We start from the raw sequence: 19,598 nt of genomic DNA, 5'->3' as shown, positions 1-19,598 counted from the left end.
CTGCAACCAAGGTACATGCCCTTGACTGGAATCGAACCTGGGACCTTTCAGTCCCTAGGCTGGCCCTCTATCCACTGAGCCAAACCAGTCAGGGCGTATATGACAGTTTTAGTTCACAGTTCTGCAAATGTGAAACATTAACCTAGACTGCAATTTTTTTATTAGTAAAAGATCTGTCTATAAAAATAACTGAACGCAAATATTCCAAACAGATTTATTTATAATACCCCAAATCTGGAAATGACCAATATATTTATATAAAAACCCTGGGTGTAACACCATCACGACGTAAGTTCAACCAACAGGAAGGAAGTCAGTCATGTAGGGGTGGCCTTGGCAACAGCTGCGCCCTCCCGAGCTGTTTCCCATGAGGTCTGAGAGAAGAACCCCCCCTCGGAGCGCCAGGAGCGCCCAGAGGCAGTCAGTCCTGGGTTGCTGCGGTGGAGGCCATGGCGAGGTAGAACTCTGGGTCTGGCCCAACAGGGGGTGTGGACGGCCTTCACACCAGACCCTGACAGGAGGGAAGCGGGAGCCCCATTCCTCACAGAATCTGCTGTTGGATAGCTTGCTGTCAGTGGCCTGCCAGCCAGGAACCCCATTCACTTGCACCCCGGACTCTGACAGGAGGGAAGAGGGAGCCCCATTCCTCATGGAATTGACAGGTGGCCAGATTGCTGTCAGGGGCCTGTCAGCTAGGAATCCTATTCACCTGCATATCTGTATGTGCTGCGCCTGCACGGCCAAGGGTGAGCTTGAGTGGGGCTGGTGAAAGGCTTAGAAAAGACAGAGAAGAGAATGAAAGCTGGCTCTCGGTGGGACGCTGCTTCTCTGAGACAGCGACCGCGTCCACAAGTCGTGTCTTTATTTTATAGCAGATGCCACGAGGCAAAGTAAGGGTGTAATCAAGATGTTTACAACATTCTCGTGGGGTTCAATCCTACTCAGCTACATCTGAACTTAGATTTTACTGAACTCTCTCAAGCCCACAACACTTACGTACGTGTTTGGACCATAAGTTCAAGCCCACAACCTTAGCTGTTAGCTATAATTGTGCTGGGAGGGCCCTTCCCTCCAAGCTGGGACTTGCACGTGGCAATGAGAGGACTGTGCCCTCTCATCAGTTCAAGGCTTGAACCTGTCCAAACACTGTAGCTGCTCCCCACATCTGTATAAAGTTTTAATACATTATATTAGAGGTCGTGGTGGTACTGTTTTACCCACAGCGTCTACAGGAGCTGCTGCAAATTTACTTCTCGGTGGAAGAACCTTTCATTCCCAATATAAATTACCAGTTCCGTTAAATGAAACTTCAATTTCTAGACTCGATATAAACAGTGAAGTTGCTAAAACTATTAAAAAGGCCCAACTTCTCATTAGTGATGAATGCACCATGACATCCAGTCATGCTATAAACGCCATAGATAGATTACTAAGAGAAATAATGAATTTGAATGTTGTATTTGGTGGGAAAGTTCTCCTTCTTGGAGGGGATTTTCGACAATGTCTCAGTATTGTACCACATGCTATGCGATCGGCCATAGCACAAACGAGTTTAAAATACTGTGATGTTTGGGGATGTTTCAGAAACTTGTCTCTTACAGCAAATGAGAGATCAGAGGATTCTGCTTATAGAGAATGGTTAGTAAAACTTGGAGATGGCAAACTTGATAGCAGTTTTCATTTAGGAATGGATATTATTGAAATCCCCTGTGAAATGATTTGTAATGGGTCTATTACTGAAGCTATCTTTGGAAATAGCATATCTATAGATAATATTAAAATATACCTATATATCTAAATGTGCGATTCTTTGTCCAAAAATGATCACATTCAAAAATTAAATGAAGAAATTTTGGATATACTCGATGGAGGTTTTCACACATATTTGAGTGATGATTCCATTTGACTCAACAGATGATGATGAAAAGGAAAAATTTGCCATCAAATTTCTTAATAGTATTACTCCTTCGGGAATGCCATGTCATAAATTAAAATTGAAAGAGGGTGCAATCATCATGCTATTGAGAAATCTTAATAGTAAATGGGGCCTTTGTAATGGTACCAGATTTATTATCAAAAGATTATGACCTAACATTATCGAAGCTGAAGTATTAACAGGATCTGCAGAGGGAGAGGTTGTTCTGATTCCAAGAATTGATTTGTCCCCATCTGACACTGGCCTCCCATTTAAACTGATTCGACGACAGTTTCCCGTGATGCCAGCATTTGCGATGACTATTAATAAGTCACAAGGACAAACTCTAGACAGAGTAGGAATATTCCTACCTGAACCCATTTTCGCACATGGTCAGTTATATGTTGCTTTCTCTTGAGTTCGAAGAGCATGTGACATTAAAGTTCTAAATACTTCATCCCAAGGGAAATTAGTCAAGCACTCTGAAAGTGTTTTCACTCTTAATGTGGTGTACAGGGAGATATTAGAATAAGTTTAATCACTTTATCAGTCATTGTTTCCATCACTGTTGTTTTTATATCATGTTTTTGTTGTTTTCATGTCATGTTTTTGTTTTTATATCATGCCTGTTGTTGTTATATCCTTTTGTTACCATTTATTTATTAATAAATTTATATATTATTTTCATATACATTTTACTAATTTCCTTTCATCTCTAACACTTCTATTACAGAGAAAGGGCAAATAGCAATATTAAAATATTTCCTCTGACTAATTTCCTTTTAATGTGCACAAATTTTGTGCACCGAGCCACTAGTTTTATAGAGAGATTAATAGATGAAGTTGCTATCAATAGAATACAATACTACTCAGCAATAAAACAAACTCAAGACTCACATAAGCATCTGTATTGGATCTCAGAATATCTGTGGCATTAAGGATATCAGTATTTGTAAAAAAGTATGCACCTTATAGTGCATTTAAAATTAAGAAAAATATGAACTAATCTAATATAAAGGATGGAAAAGGAATGATTGCATGGAAGACTGGGAAAGTCAGAAAGCAATATAAAAGGGCAGGAGGAAAATATACAGTGTGGAAAATGTAGGATTAGAGTTGTTGGTATGAAAAATAATCCTATGTAATTAAGAGATGATATGCAAATTGACCATCACACCCTCAAACAAGATGGCCGCCCCCATGTGGTCACAAGATGTCCACCACAAGATGGCCAGCAGCGGAGGGGAGTTGGGGGCGACCGGGTCAGCAGTGGAGGGCTGGTGGGGACGATAGGGCAAGCAGGGGGGAATTTGGCATCAATGAGGCTGGCAGGCAAGTGTTTAGGGGGTGATCAGGCTGGCAGACAGAAGTGGATAGGGTCAATAAGGCAGGTAGGCAGGAAGCAATTGGGAGCCAGCAGTCCCGGATTGTGAGAGGGATGTCTGACTTCCGATTTAGGCCTAAACCGGCAGTCAGCCATACCTGAAGGGGCCTCAGATTGGAGAGGGTGCAGGCCCACCTGAGGGACACCACCCCCAGTGCACAAATTTCATGCACCATGCCTCTAGTGAATGCATAAAAATACCAGAATAAACTCTGCTTTCATTGCACAACTCAGCTGCGTGGGTGTCATCAGTGCACTGAAACGTCCTGGTTCAATTCCAGGTCAGTACACAGTTCCTCCTGGGTCCCCAGTAAGGGTTGTGCAGGAGAGAGCTCATGTATGTTTATCACTCTCTCTCTCCCCACTTAGCTCCTCTTTTCCAAATAAATAAATAAATAAATAAATAAATAAATAAAACAAAGGTATTTTTAAAAACACAAGCAGTACCTTTTGTGTACTCACAACTGGAAGTGTACTTTTGACACACTTTGAATATAGTGACAGAAAAGATTTCACCTGTAGTGGGTCCACAGCTTTATCTCTAGGTCAAGGCTCACACAAAAAACACTCATTAGAAAAGTGCACTTTCTTGCATGTCAGTTCTCATTTCCTGGGAGGAACAGATTTGCCTCAATGGCAGCAAATATTGGCAAGCAGTGAAAACTGCTGCCATGGGAACCAACAGGAATGCTGACTGGTTACAAAAGACACATCCTGAGACTGATTACAGCATTATCCTTCCTCCAGCCTTGAGTTCTTACATACTGAGGAATGACCTTGAGGGGAACACTGAATAGAGACCAGGGGAATTCAAAAAACCATTAAATTGTTTTCTCTTCCAATGACTTCAGCTACAGGAAACAGTTTTGGAGGTCCCGAGAATGTCTGTACACAAAGGTCACGCAAGCCACAGGCCCAGGAATATTTCTGCATCTGTGTTCAGAAGAGACATTTTCCATCTAATTTACTGCAGTCTCTCCCATCACTATGAATACAGTGTTTCTGTCTCAATAGTAGGTTACCTCAGAGTCTTACAACAAATGTCAAAAGACATAAAATTTCATACTTCATGGTACATGGCTCCTTTGCAGTACGCGGGGAGGAGTTCCCCTAAACATTGCTGAGACTTATGTAACACATACTGTGAACAGAGAACAAAATTCATATTGTTCACAGAAGGACAGCAAAACCCTCCTCTTCTGGGTGACCACTGACCTCACCAATAACCAAGGTACCAGTATGTAAATTAAAACCACAATATCATGCCTTATTTTTTTCAAGGCCTTTGGCAGCAATGCAAAATAAGCCGGTTTTGGAAAAAGATTTATTTTCTGCCATCATTCTCCCCTCTTGATGCACTGAAGGTTTGATGTCCCCACAATATCTGTTCACATCTACATGCTGACAGATCACAACAGCACTTTCAAAACATAGCAGGAAGTGAATAGAACCAAAACAATGAAAGGTACAACAAAAAATTCATCTTTACTGAGATATCATAAACCAGAACCAGTGGGGTTCAGATTGGTGAAATAGAATCTAAGCCAATCTTCACAGCACAATGTGAGAACCACCTTAAGAGGGACTACTTCTTTGCTACAGATGGATATTCTGGACAAACCCTGAGTCAGGCCCATTCCCTAGTCAGAGAGAAAGGAATGAAGATCCTGCCAAGGGTTCAGAGTATTTATTTATTTATAAAACTGAGAATTAATTTAAATTTTGCCAATTGATCTTTTATGAAAAAGAATATTTTTATATTTATTTCAGAGAAGAAGGGAGAGGTAGAGAGATATAGGAACATCAATGGTGAGAGGGAATCAATGATCAGCTGCCTCCTGCATACACCACACTGGAGATCGAGCCCATAGCCCCAGCATGTGCCCTTGACCAGAATCAAATCCAGGACCCTTCTGTCTGCAGGCCAATATTTTATCCACTGTGCCAAACCGGCTAGAGTGTGTTCAGAGTATTTAGAATTTATTCAAGCACAAGAGAGCATGAAGGGTTTGGACTGATTCACACTGTTCACATGAACTAGGTGGTAGAGGTGAAATCACTTTAGCCATAAACCTTCACAGTGACATCAATCACGTAGTAGACCTGGGCAGGATAGCAAGTGCAAGCAGCTCCTTATAACCTCACTTGTACCTGAAACTTATGAGGAATCTAGCAGAGTGTATGTTCTGATAAAAATGAGGTGTGTTAAGGTAAATGTGTCTCCTTCAGTGCTGTTATTCTGGGCAACAAAAAGAAAACATTCCCTACACATTTAAGGCTTTTCTCCAGTGTGAAGTCTCAGGTGTCTTATAAGGCCACATTTTTGAGTAAAAGATTTTCCCCAATCTGTACACTCATAAGGCTTTTCCCCAGTGTGAACTCGCTGGTGTTTATTGACATAAAACTTACTTCTGAAGACTTCCCACAATCACTACACTTATAAGGCTTTTCTCCGGTGTGTATTCTCTGATGTTTAATGATGGTAGATCTCACACGGAAAGACTTCACACAACCTATACACTCATATGGCTTTTTTCCAGTGTGAACTTGCTGGTGTTTATTGACGTCAGACTTACTTCTGAAGGACTTCCCACAATCACTACACTTATAAGGCTTTTCTCCAATGTGAACTCTCTGATGTTGAGTGAGGTTAGAACTCTGACTAAAGGACTTCCCACAATCACTATACTTATAAAACTTTTCTCCAGTGTGAACTTGCTGGTGTGTACTGACATCAGACATACATCTGAAGGACTTCCCACAGTCACTAAATTTATAAGTTTTTTCTCCAGTGTGAATTCTATGATGTTTCTTGAGGGTAGAACTCTTACTGAAGGACTTCCTACAAGTACTGCACTCATATGGCTTTTCTCCAGTGTGAACACGCTGGTGTTTATTGACATCAGACTTACATCTGAAGGACTTCCCACAATCACTACACTTATAAGGCTTTTCTCCAGTGTGAATTCTCCGATGTTGAATGAGGGTAGAACTTTGACTGAAGGACTTCCCACAACCTGTACACTCATATGGCTTTTCTCCACTATGAACTCTCTTATGTTGAATGAGGTGAAAGATTCGTCTGAAAACTTTGCTACATTTGTCACACTCATAACTCAGTTCTCCAGAACATACACCCTGAGATTCAACAACTTTCTGGTGGTGGCTGGCAGTTATTGCACATTCCGCCCACTGGTGATGACTTTTTTCACTGAGATATTCTTGGGAAACCTCACTGCCACTGTGTGGCTCCTCAGTGTTCTGAGAGGCCTGAGGCTGAAGCAGCTCTGAGGGAGCTTGGACGTCTTTCCCAACCTCCTTCTTGTTTGAAGGCTCCTCTGATAAATAGAAGCTACACCTGGTCACAAATGAGGGCCTGTCCATAGCTTCTTTCCAGGAGGCTTTTCCACTGACATCCTTCTGTTGCTGGTGAGGGTTTGCGCTGAAACAGAAATATCTCACACATGCGTCACTGAAGATGGCTTTCTGCTCAAACTATTCTGCTTGTGACTCAGTCAGGTGCAAAATATCTTTTAACACTGAGAAACACTGCTTACAGGAATGTGACTTCTGGGTTGCGGGAGCTGTCTTAGAAGCCCTGACATGTGACTCTCCTTGTACAGAAACACTCTGATCAGAACAGGCCTCCTCATCATCCTCTTCATGCCAACAACCTGAAAACAGAAAAAAGGTGAGGAAATGAATGAGGACTGTGGTGACAGGGGGAAGTTTCATTACAAAAGTGTGTGGACCATGACACCTGGACTTCATGCAGTTTTCAGAAGAGATGTGAAGGAAGCATTAATAAGAGGCTTCTGTGAAGTTCTGGGCCTCTGCAGATCATAAAGGAAGGAAGACCACACCAGGAATATGACACAAAGATGGGAAGCACCACATGGAAGAGAGGTAAGACTTCCAGCCCTTCCTTAGGCTAACAGTGTTCAGCAGGGCTTGTCTGCTCGTGACATAGAAAAACTGCAGAATTTTCCTTATCTCTTATTTGAAGAAAAATTCAATAAACGAGTAGCTGGTGTTTGAAACCTTCTTAAGCATGTAAGTGCACTTCATAACACATGTGTAAGTCAGTGTTAAAGAATACAGCAGAGGCAGCAATGCAGAGGAGCAGATGATGTAAAAATGCCATAAAGGTGAACATAGCCGAAAGCCAGGAAGTCACAGGTGAAATGACATGTCAGAAAGAGTAAAGTAGGTAAATGATAAAGTAGAAATGTGGTGTAGCCAGTGGCACCTGCTTCTGAACACTGATGGAAAAGAGCTGGTTCCTGGTATGAAGGAGGGTCTTACAAGAACAGTACATGTTTCATGCAAGTAAAAACCATAATCTGGCACAGAGAGTCACCAGGAATTTAGCTATAGGAAAGGGGCAGAAGTGGAAGCCATGGATCTGAATGTAGTCACCCTCCAAGGAAGAGAAACAACAGGTGGGATCAATTAAGGTGTCTGTAAGACCCCTTACTCCCAGAAACATCCTTCACTTTCTGAGGCAAATGTTGTAAGAAAAGTTTGTGGAGTCTATTGCTCAGGGCTTTCCACAGTGCTCAGCACTGGCAGCCATAGTACATTTGAAAAGACAGTTAGGAATATTTGCAGAACCCATGGTCTGTCTGAGAGAGAGAGAGAGAGTGCAATGCCTGGGGAATAAAGTAAGAGAGAACATCATCTCAGGACCCTAGGAGAGATGTGAAGTTCTTACCTACAGATGCTACAAGTGCAAACACTTCCAGCATCACATCGCAGTACAGACGTCTCTGAGCCTCATCAAGGAGCACCCACTCCTCCTGAGAGAAGGCAATGACCACATCCTCAAAGTTCATATCCTGTCATTGTGGGGACAGTACAGACCATGATAAGATTCTCTTCTAATATTCCAAGTCTGTCATAGTCTTAATCCACCACATCCATCTGTTTCCTCTACTCCCCACATCAGAGAAGATACTAGGCCTCAGTCCCATCAAAGTCAATCTTTCCTTACATTCCTATGATGCTGTGTCTTCCACAATAAAGGGAGTTGAGCAGATAGAAGATACCTGTGCTCTGGGCCTCAATGTGAGTCAAACTGCCCCTTCTCAATAACAGTGGTGTCAGGAACTTAGGGTAATGCGAGTTGTTGCACATAAAGGGAGTGTGAGTGATTTGGCACTGGTCTTGTTAGGTAATATGCTTGTTGTCTCTCAATTTTCCCTCCAAGACACCAAAAAACATGGCATCACACTTCACCATTCTGACTCCAAACCCAGGTTGTTGAGGCCATAACATTTCACATCATTTTTCGTCACATAATTCTTTGAACCACACTCCTCTCACGCAGCTTCATTCCAAGAGGCACAATCTCACTGGTAACACGAAAATGCTGTGACAAAGACTGGTTGTTGCCTAATTAGGTTCTTCTCTCAAAATTCTAATTTATCACCTCTGTAATGTATTTTCCTCTTATTGTCTCCCTTCTGTTGGAAGCTGCCCATTGCCTTCACTAACAGAGAGGTGTGGACAAGGAACCCGGAAGGCTGGTCAACCTTGAGGATCTGGCAAGGGTCAGAGCCAACCACCCACTGTCTGGTGGAGACAAAGGTACCTGAAGCAACTTCCACCTTTTAGTCTTATGTAAAGCCTTGCTGACGGGCTATCATCGAGCTATTACTAGAATTGCCTGCCTAAGGGCTATGGGTGTACCCCAAGACCTGAATAAAAAGGATGGCAAGGCCAGAGCAAATCGGAGTTCTCTCTTGGGCTTCCACCTGGCCCCCAATTCCCAAATTAATATTTTCTTGTCTAGTCTCTTTCATTTGTGTGTGGCCTCCAGAGCCCGAACCCCGCACCCTAACCTGAACCCTGAACCACGTGGGACGTGGGGGGGACACTCGCAACTGGCAGGCCAACGTGGGACCCTCACAACTATTGCCTTCGACGTGGGACCTCTGGAGGGGATGATTTCGCCTAGAGCGAAGAAAGGAAGATTACACCGAAAAGGTGGGGAAGAATTCACCATATAGGTGAGGGAAATTCACTGCACACAAAGCCCACGATCAGCTGCAGAAGTCGTGATCTGTAAGTAGGGTGGGAACTGTGGAGGGCAGGAAGGGACTAGACCTCGGGGTCTAGAGTCAGAGTAGAAAAATTTAAAACAACCACTTGGAAAGGTCACCCCCCGCAGGCACTATAGAACTCCCCATTCCATAAATAAAAGAAATAGTTTCTGCCTGACCACCACTCCCCTACCTGCCAGAGGCATTACAGAGCTGTCTCTGTAACAAACAACCCATATAGGGAAAGGTCCGGTGTAGAACTTCCTCACTGCGCGAGCGAACCGTATTAGGAAAAGTCCAGGACAAAGGGGTCCCACATTCGCGGGTCATTCAAAGGGGCCAATCAGGGAATGCCAGGCCAACGGTTATAGAGGGAAGGGGTATAAAGGAAGGGACTGCCCCTTTCAACGGCGCTCTCGCCATGGCACTTGCCTGCTGCTGCGTCAGCTACGGCGGGGCCCAGATTTGAATCTGCAATAAACTTTTCCCTGTTTGATCCAATTGGTCTCGGTGGTCTATCTCCAGGGGACGCGCTCCGTTACATTTGGAGGCCCCAGCGAGATAGCACTAAGGGGGCTTCTCGTTAAGCCCCTTCAAATCTCACCCCGTTCCCCGGAGCTCCGCAACGTTCCTGTCCCTGCCTGCGCGGCGCCGGTAAGTCAGGCCTGTTTCGTTTTCGTATTTCTGGTCTGGTCTGGTCTGGTTTGGTATGGTACGTACCTCAGTAGTGAACTAAGGGAGGCGGGACGCCGCAAAACTCCCTGTTCACAGCCAAAGTGGTGACGACCACTGAGGCCCGGTTACAGGTTTATTGAGGAACCTGGTCTGGTTGTATGAATGGTTGATGAAGTGTCTGTGCGGCCGCGGCTGATAGTGAGGGAAGTGTTGTTTGTCGGCTTTTTTGTTTTGTTTTGCTTCTTTGTCTCTTTACAGTGTGTGGAGAATCGGGTCGAGGGCTAAGATGGGTCAAGGAGGCAGTAAAACTGGCCCTTTGAGTCCCCTTGAGTGTATGATAAAGAACTTTACTGTCTTCAGGAAGAGAGGGGAGAGCTACGGGGTGTCGGTAGATGCTTTCACCCTTCGGAGATTCTGTGAATTAGAATGGCCAATGTTTGGGGTTAATTGGCCTTCAACAGGGACCCTAGATATGGGACCCTGTACGGGAGTCTGGCGCGTAGTTTATGGCAATCCCGGACACCCGAACCAAATTCCTTACATCGACATCTGGATTGATGTCCTGTTTGATAACCCCAAATGGCTGAAGGATTGTGGTTGCCCCCAGTCTAGAGAAAAATTGGGAAAGAGACCCACTAGGTCTATCTCAGTGGCGAAGTCACCCGGGGGGCGCAGCGGGAAACCACTGCGGGCCCCCTCGGCTCCCCCGATTTTGGACGCCCCAGAGGAGGACCCGATCCCGGGACCAAGAGCTCCCCGTCCGCCTCCCTACGTGGCCGCAGCCGACTCAGCCACCACCGCTGGGTCTCGGGAGGAGCCCCGAACCAAGAGAGAGTATCCACCTTTGCCACAGGGAGGTGCGGCTGGACCGGACCTCCCGATGGCGCCCGATTCTTCCACCTTGCAGGGGGAGTCCCACCCCAATGACTTCCCCCTGAGCCCTCCCCATACTAGGTCAGGAGCCCTTTTTGGTGACAACCGACCAGTGGCACAACTCCCCCTGAGAGAGGTAGGAGAGACAGACTCTCGCGGCGTCCACCTAAGGACTTATGTTCCGTTCACCACCTCCGACCTTTATAATTGGAAGAATCAGAACCCCCCTTTTTCCCAGAACCCACAAGGGCTGATAACTCTTCTGGTGTCTGTTTTCTATACCCACCAGCCCACATGGGACGATTGCCAACAGCTTTTAAATACCCTCTTCACGTCGGAAGAGAGAGAGAGAGGATAAAGACAGAAGGAAGGAAGCCAGAACTGGCAAAGTCACCAAGTCTGCCCAGAAAACTCAAAAACGAAATGAATCTTATTTCTGACACCTGCCGCCACCCAGTCTTAATCAGGGGTGGAGGAATGGTCTCAGAACTGTTTGTCTCAATTGGCCATTTAAGTTTAATATGGTTAATGATTACAATGCATTGTAAAACCTTTAGAAGAAAAGGAAAATATTTTGTGGGCCACTTGGTCCTTTTGTGTGTGGCAACTCTCAAGTTATTGGTTCTAAAATCAGTACTTTTTAATGGAAACACACTCAAGCAGAGGGGCTTTTCAGAGAGGTCAGAAAGTCTGATTGCAGTGTAAGGGTCACCGGTTCCCCACACGCCACCTTCGCGGGCAGGAGGCAAGCGCTTTTCCCAGTGGACTGCAGATGAAAACGCCTCGGTGGGAGCACCTCCATTCGCCACCTGGGACCCAAGCCGTGCTCCCTGCCTCCGCCCACCCGGCACCATCCCCTGCAGGGGTTGTTTTGAGTAGCTGGAGGCGGTGGCGAAGAGGGAAATTCCCTTGTGACCCCCTGCGCCCCAATGAGACCCAAGAAACCCCGGCGACTCCTTGGACACTTTTCACCGTGTTCTGTTAGGGGGCTTAAAGAGGGCAGCTAGAAATTACCCCATTTCCCTTTTCAGGCTTATCAGAAACTGAGATCTTTTATCTTTAGGAAGAATGTGGCAGTTTGAATTTCAAGCGGCTGGAGGCCTGGGAACCGCATGCTGGGCCTGTTCCCTCCTCCCTCTACCTTTTCTAAATATTTTAAAATAATAGAAGGTTTGAGGCATGGTTATGCATTTTTGAAGGACATAGAAAGAAGATTTGAAGGCTAATTTGAAATTGTGACATCTGTGAAGGTTTGTGTATGTGAGGAGAAGGAAAAGAGAATGTAGAAAGAAAGAAAAGGCCAGTAGCAAACAGGAAGGAGTTAGTATGCCTATTGCAGGAAGCAGGGGCACTGAAAGAGAGAATGTCCTGGCAGGTTAGCTAGGGAAGCAAAAGGGGAGACTCAGACTCCAAGGACCTTTAACTTAGAGGAAGAGGACTGACGGGCCCGGGGCTCCTTTCCATTAAACCCCCAGGAGCCCAGGGTAAACCTTACAAGTTGAGGCTAAACCTGTTAGTCTCCTGGTGGACACTGGGGCAGTCTATTCAGTCTTGACAGAGCCGATGGGACCCGTAACCTCTAAGAAGACATCAGTCCAGGGAACCACTGGACAAACTGCCTGTTTTCCTTGGACATCAAAAAGGACTGTGGACCTCAGAAGGAACACGGTAATGCATTCATTTCTGGCCATGCCAGAATGCCCGTACCCCTGCTTGGACGTGACCTCCTACAGAAGCTACAAGCCACCATATCCTTTGAGGGGGACAGAGCACACCTCACCGTGGATCCAAGGAACCCAGGTCCGGTTACATCCTCCCCCGCCTGTATTCTTTTAACCTGTCCTCCGTCAGAGGAATATATCTTGCAGGAAACGGAAAAAGCGACACCAGGGGAAAAGCATAAGCCCACTACCTACCTGGAGGAGTTACAACGTCTCTATCCCATGGTCTGGGCAGAAAACAACCCCCCCCCCCCCCCGGGGTTGGCAAGTCATCAAGCTCCTGTAGTAGTCCAATTGCAAGCCACCACCACTCCAGCCCAGGTAAGGCAATACCCCCTGAGTTTAGAAGCAAAGAAGGGAATTGCTAAACACATTTGTCGGCTGCGGAAAGCGGGAATTCTAATTCCCTGCCAGACCCCCTTGCTTCCAGTTTTAAAGCCTGGGACTAAAGACTACAGGCCAGTACAAGACCTAAGGGAGGTGAACAAGAGGGTTGAGACTATACATCCCACGGTCCCGAACCCTTACACTCTGCTAAGTCTTCTGCCTCCAGAGAGACAATTCTACACTGTCTTAGATCTAAAGGATGGCTTCTTCACCATACCCCTGGCCCCGGTTAGCCAGCCTATCTTTGCATTCAAGTGGAATGACCCAGAGGGTGGATTCTCAGGACAATTGACCTGGACTAGACTGCCTCAAGGTTTCAAAAACTCTCCCACCCTTTTTGATGAAGCCTTGAGCTCAGACCTACTTGCCTTTAGGCAGGAGCATCCAGAATGCACCCTACTCCAGTATGTAGATGATCTTCTACTGGCAGCAGATACTGAGGAAAATTGCTGACAAGCCACTGAGGGCCTGTTAGGCACCCTACAAGCATTAGGCTACCGGGTGTCAGCCAAGAAGGCACAGTTATGCTCCTCTGATGTCACATACCTAGGGTACAACATTAGCAAAGGCAGACGGACCCTCTCCCTCAGTCGAATAAAGGCAATCTTATGAATCCCCACGCCTACAACCAAGAAGCAGGTTTGGGAATTCCTAGGGGCAGTTGGATACTGCCGCCTGTGGATACCGGGGTTCGCGGAGATTGCTAAACCTCTATACTCAAGTACTGGGGGAACGCAGCCGCTGAACTGGACCGAAGTGGAACAACGGGCCTTTGAGGAACTAAAGAAGGCTCTCGTCTCAGCACCTGCCCTAGCCTTGCCAGACGTCACGAAGCCCTTCCACCTCTATGTGAGTGAGGTAAGGGGCATTGCCAAAGGGGTTCTCACTCAGACTCTAGGTCCCTGGAAGAGACCTGTGGCCTATCTGTCTAAGAGGCTAGAGTACGGCAGCAGGGTGGCCAGCGTGCCTCCGGGCAGTGGCCGCCACAGCATTGCTGGTAAAGGAGGCAGATAAGCTGACTCTGGGCCAGGAACTAGCCCTGGCAACACCCCATGCTGTGGAGGCCCTCCTTCGAGCTGCTCCGGAGAGATGGATGTCAAACACCAGGATCACCCAGTGCCAAGCTCTTCTCCTGGACCAGCCCCGTATCTGGTTCCATAAGACACTGGACATCAGCCCTGCCAGCCTGCTTCCAGATGATGATCCAGAGGAACCCATTCATGACTGCATAGAGGTAACAGACGCAGTACAAACGGCTCACCCAGACCTGACAGATGTCCTGCTATCATCACCAGACAAGGTACTGTTCACGGATGGGAGCAGTTATGTTCAGATGGGATCTGATATGCAGGGGCAGCAGTAGTCACCCTGGACCGCACCATTTGGGTGCAGTCCCTGAATAGGGGACATCAGTACAAAAAGCTAAACTTTTGGCCTTAATCCAGGCCCTTCAATGGGGACACAGTGCCATCCACCGGGAAAGAGGGTTACCAACTTCAGCCGGAAAGGACATTAAAAATAGGGAAGAGATTTTAGCCTTATTAAAGGCCATCTGACTCCCAAGGGCAGTTGCAATAGTGCACTGCACAGGACATCAGAAAGGGGAGGCAATTGAAGCCAGAGGAAATAGAGCCGCAGACCTAACTGCCAAGGAAGCCGCCCTAAAACCAGTGGGGCCTTTACAAGTGTTAGTAACCCTGCCGGACCTTGACCTACGGCAGACCCATCCTACACCAAACAAGAGGAGGAATTGGCAGAACAGAAGCAAGCCATCAAAGGACCACATGGTTGGTGGACCCTACCAGATGACAGACTGTTGGTCCCAGAGGCTCTAGGTCAGAGGTTAGTTGCCCAGTTACACCAGGCTACCCACCTAGGCGACACCAAGACTTCTGGACTTCTGCGAGGCAGGTACTACATACCAAGCTTAGATAAGATAATTAAAAGCATAGTCACTAGAAGTACTGTCTGTGCACAGGTAAATGCTAAGCAAGGTAAGAGGGTCCCCCTGGGAATTCGGGCCTGGGGGAAATTCCCTAGGAGAGCATTGGGAGGTGGATTTCACAGAGATTAAGCCACCAGCGTCAGGGTACAAGTACCTGATAGTTCTTATAGACACCTTCTTGGGTTGGGTTGAAGCATACCCCACTAAGACCTAGATTTTGGCTACCAGTATCAGATAATGGCCCCGCCTTTGTAGCCAAGGTATCTCAAAGTATAGCTCAAGCCATAGGCATAAATTAGAAACTCCATTGTGCATACTGGCCACAAAGTTCAGGACAGGCATGAGCAGGACTCTTAAAAAAGGAGTTTAATTAAATTTGTCCTAGGAACCAGTGAAAACTGGACCAACCTCCTGCCCTTCGCCCTCTTATGGGCCAGGTGTACCCCCTACCGGGAAGGGTTTCCTCCCCCTTTTTTTGAGATCATGTATAGTAGACCTCCTCACATCCTTCCCAGGGTCAAGGAGAAACTGAAAACTAGAATTCATAACCATTCCTTGCTCAAGTCCTTACAGGCTCTGCAGTATACCCAGAGAGCCACCCATAAGCTTGTTTGAAACGCACTGCCAGTGCCCACCGCGGACCCTGTACATCCCTTCCAGCCCGGGGACTCGGTGTGGGTAAAGAAGTTCACTGCCCAAGGACTCACCCCAACCTGAAAGGGACGCTACACTGTTATCCTGAGCATGCCCACATCTGTTACAGTAGACGGCGTCCAGACCTGGCTACACCACTCCCAGCTCCTGCAGCAGGAAACAGCCTGGATCCTGGCAACCAGCAGCCTCACCCGTGAGATCCCTAGCCTGGGCTCCACACAGGCCAGGAGAAGACTCGACGCCTGCAGGAGGGGAACCGGACTTCAGTGAGGACAGTACTGATGGGGACCGTGGTACTAGGGGCCTTGCCCTACAGGAATGATGCTGTTTCTACGCCAACAAGTCGGGGATCATTCGAGATAAGATCAAGACCCTTCAAGAAGACCTACTCAGGAGGAAAAAAGAACTCCAAGAAAATCCCCTCTGGAGCGGACTTAATGGTTTCCTCCCCTACCTCCTTCCCTTGCTGGGCCCCTTAGTCCGGTTACTGTTAGTACTATCAGTAGGCCCATGCCTCTTCAGATCTTTAGTCAACATGATACAGGCTAGGACCCAGGACCTTAAAATTATGGTCCTCCGGTCCCACTATCAAAATCTAACAATAGAAGAGGAAGAGGCAGAGGAATCAAGGATTTGATTCCCCGATAAGACCAGTAGGGAATGTGGAGGGCAGGAAGGGACTAGACCTCGGGGTCTAGAGTCAGAGTAGAAAAATTTAAAACAACCACTTGGAAAGGTCACCCCCCGCAGGCACTATAGAACTCCCCATTCCATAAATAAAAGAAATAGTTTCTGCCTGACCACCACTCCCCTACCTGCCAGAGGCATTACAGAGCTGTCTCTGTAACAAACAACCCATATAGGGAAAGGTCCGGTGTAGAACTTCCTCACTGCGCGAGCGAACCATATTAGGAAAAGTCCAGGACAAAGGGGTCCCACATTCGCGGGTCATTCAAAGGGGCCAATCAGGGAATGCCAGGCCAACGGTTATAGAGGGAAGGGGTATAAAGGAAGGGACTGCCCCTTTCAACGGCGCTCCGCCATGGCACTTGCCTGCTGCTGCGTCAGCTACAGCGGGGCCCAGATTCGAATTTGCAATAAACTTTTCCCTGTTTGATCCAATTGATCTCGGTGGTCTATCTCCGGGGGACGCGCTCCGTTACAAAAGGAAATATTTTAAATTAAACTGATTTAATATACTTGAAATCACATGGAAATCTTTATCAAATAAAATTAATAACTATATTTTACTTATAAATGTTATAAAGGTTTTGGCCTCTACAAAGGGTAAACTGAACTAAATATTTCTTTAAATCCAACAGAGAAATTTAAAATGACAAAAAGCCCATAGCCACCTGCATTTTTAATTAGGCTAGAGGGGGGGCAAGCTGTTTGTGCCTTGTGAATCAGAAGTAAACATTTACTAAATTTGCTTTGCTTTGTTTTTTAAATAAAGATACCTACTTAAATTACTTATAAATTAGTCTTTTAAAATATAATCAAGTTTTCATATAATTTCAGCTAAATAAAAAGCCAATATTTTTATAAACAATTAAATTCTAATAAAGCCATCAGAAACAGCTAGTGAGATTTCTGTCTGCAATATAATTTTGACTGTCTATCTTTTAAGGATTTTGGTTTGCTCTTCCCTAGTTCATTGTGAGAATAAACAAACCATCTTTTCTGTCAAAGAACAGTTTAGACAGCCGCCATTTTGGACCGCTTGACTTGGCAGCCGCCATGTTGGCCACATGGCTTGCTGCTCCCCTGGGGGCTGCCATCTTGAAACAGCATTTTTGTAAGCAATTTGATTAAGTCTTCTAAGAAAGTTACTGAGGCGTCCCATGATCCTTCTGTATATGCAAATAAGCCAAAGGGGATACTCTTTAAAAATATATTCTAAAATTTAATAAGAAGGAGAAATTTGAAAATTTTGAAATCTCTTCCACTAATATTTACAGGGTAAACTAAGATTTTGTTAAGGTATTAAATCTGATCCATACTAGTGGTGACCATAACCTTAAGAGAAGTTGTTTCATGTGACATGGCCTGGCAATAGCCACCAGCATTAAGCAGCAGCCCTGTAGATTGCTTGGTGCAAAGAAAGACAAAAGTTTTTAAATGAGCCTCTCTGTAGCCTGGAAAGCTATTTTGGAAGGAAATAGAGGCTTCCTTCAAACATCTGAAGAACTGTAGTTGAAAGTCAATATATTTGGCCTCATAAACTGAAGTAAGTAATTTGTATTTTTGTCTCTCTGACAAAGTTTATGTAAAGTTACTCAAAGACTAGTTGCAGGGATTTAATTAATGTCACTTATTGTCCATTAACCTAGGACAAGTGAAGTTAAAAAATAAACTTTATTTCAGATTAATTTAAATTGACTAATTGAATAAGTGAGTATTCAAGAAAACTTTGTTGTACTGGGCAGGAAACTGTTCCTGAAGCATTAATTAATTTTTCACTAATAGTTCATCTCATAGTAAAATTGCTTAACATGCAATGAATCTAAAGCAGTCATATCTTTGTGCAAAAATAAAAAGTTATCAAGACTGCATTATAAAATTTCCAAAGGCCTCCTAATATTTAAATAAAAAAGGGGGGATAGTAGAATAATATCTTGTAAGAAAAACAATATCCTGTAAATAAATTACATAAAAAAATTTTTACTTTGAAAATTAATTTTCATTTGTAATGTTGATAGCAAGACACCCATGAAAACACACATGGTGTCAAAATAAGCCAAAGGAAAATAGTGTGGGCAAAAATGAAAAAGGATCCAAAGTCCAAATTTATAGAAAAGATTCCTTTATTAACCTTCGGTCGAGAATATGTTTGTATATTTCCAGAAAACTGCAAGCCTGTGTGGATTCCTGCAACAATAAATCCCAGAGAGAAACTGACTAGACTGCTCCAGCCACGAAGACAAGAGGAGAAACAGTCCAGATATGGAAGATGGTGAAGACGCTTTGCCTTGCTAGCAGTAAGCAGCTGTGTGACGCTGCAGGTCGCCCAGGACCAAACCAGAGAGGGTCGGACCTGCATTGCCACCATTTGCCCACCATCCAGAACTAGAATATCATTGCTGACATGTACACATAGGAACTGTTAGACATTGAAATTGGGACTCAAAAAACTGTTGGCCCGGAAAGAAACTTACTACAGACTGATTCATTTGCCTCAGCATAACCACTATAGCTTGTCTCATTTTTGTTCTCATATGTTTATTTCTAGTCTGCAGATGCAAGATTTTTTAAGGAAAAGAAACGGGGGAGATGTTGGAAGCTGCCCATTGCCTTCACTAACAGAGAAGTGTGGACAAGGAACCCGGAAGGCTGGTCAACCTTGAAGCTCTGGCAAGGGTCAGAGCCAACCACCCACTGTTTAGTTGAGACAATGGTAGCTAAAGCAACTTCCACCTTTTAGTTTTATGTAAATCCTTGCTGATTGGCTGTTACTAGAATTGCCTGCCTAAGGCCTATGGGTGTACCCCAGACCTGAATAAAAAGGATGGCAAGGTGCCCTGACCGGTTTTGCTCAGTGGATAGAGCGTCGGCCTTCGGACTCAAGGGTCCCAGGTTCGATTCCGGCCAAGGGCACGTACCTTGGTTGCAGGCACATCCCCAGTAGGCAATGTGCAGGAGGCAGCTGATCGATGTTTCTCTCTCATCGATGTTTCTAACTCTCTATCCCTCTCCCTTCCTCTCTGTAAAAAATCAATAAAATTTATAAAAAAAAAAAAAAAAAAAAAAAAAGGATGGCAAGGCCACAGCAAGGCGGAGTCCTCTCTTGGGCTTCTGCCTGGCCCCCAATCCCCAAATTAATATTTTCTTGCCTAGTCTCTTTCATTTGTGTGAGGCCTCCTCCAGAGCCTGAGCCTCGAACCCTGAACCTGAACCTGAACCCTGAAACACACGGAACATGGGGGGGACACTCGCAACTGGCAGCCCAATGTGGGACACTCACAACTGGCAGCCCTACGTGGGACACTTACACCCTTCT

At 45.5% G+C, this 19,598-nt stretch overlaps 1 long non-coding RNA gene across 1 annotated transcript in view; it reads left to right on the top strand.

Annotated features, from left to right (window-relative positions):
- LOC308238991 overlaps positions 1-9,712 on the top strand; it is a 66,898-nt gene extending 57,186 nt beyond the window's left edge. Inside the window, exons 2-3 of the long non-coding RNA XR_013959674.1 lie at positions 6,923-7,205; positions 8,775-9,712. This is a non-coding gene — a long non-coding RNA (uncharacterized lncRNA). The remainder of the gene's footprint in view (positions 1-6,922; positions 7,206-8,774) is intronic.
- Positions 9,713-19,598: the final 9,886 nt, after the last annotated feature.

Source organism: Plecotus auritus (genome assembly GCF_963455305.1).
Source record: "Plecotus auritus genome assembly, chromosome: 15".
Taxonomy (NCBI): Eukaryota; Metazoa; Chordata; class Mammalia; order Chiroptera; family Vespertilionidae; genus Plecotus; species Plecotus auritus.
This window is presented reverse-complemented; position numbering and strand designations above follow the sequence as displayed.